The sequence below is a fragment of the Lithobates pipiens genome, unplaced genomic scaffold, assembly GCF_037356315.1.
Source record: "Lithobates pipiens isolate NorthernLeopardFrog02 unplaced genomic scaffold, aLitPip1_a1.2 Scaffold_23, whole genome shotgun sequence".
NCBI lineage: Eukaryota > Metazoa > Chordata > Amphibia > Anura > Ranidae > Lithobates > Lithobates pipiens.
The window spans coordinates 44,767,136-44,767,619 of record NW_027507785.1 but is presented as its reverse complement, the minus strand read 5'-3'; positions in this window follow the sequence as shown (position 1 = coordinate 44,767,619).

Below are 484 nucleotides of genomic sequence, written 5' to 3'. Positions count from 1 at the left end.
AAGGAAGGAAGGAATGAAGGAGGGAAGAAGAGAAGGAAGGATTAATGAAAGCAAGAATGGATGATGGGTAGAAGGAAGGATGGATATAGAGATAGAGATAGATGGGGGGAGGGAAGAGAAAGAAGGAAGAAAGGAAAGGATGAAAGTAAGATTGGATGGATGGATGGATAGAAGGAAGCAAGGATGGATAGATAGATGGATAGATAGATAGATAGATAGATAGATAGATAGATAGATAGATAGATAGATAGATAGATAGATAGATAGACTATATTACCAAAAGTATTGGGGCACCTGCCTTTACACACACATGAACTTTAATGGCATCCCAGTCTTAGTCCTATACAAGGTCCATAAAGATATGGATGAGCGAGTTTGGAGTGGATGAACTTGACTGGCCTCCACAGAGTCCTGACCTCAAAAATGAAGGTACAGGAGACTACCACTGAATACTCATCCGCTCACTCCACATAAAAGGTGGGGC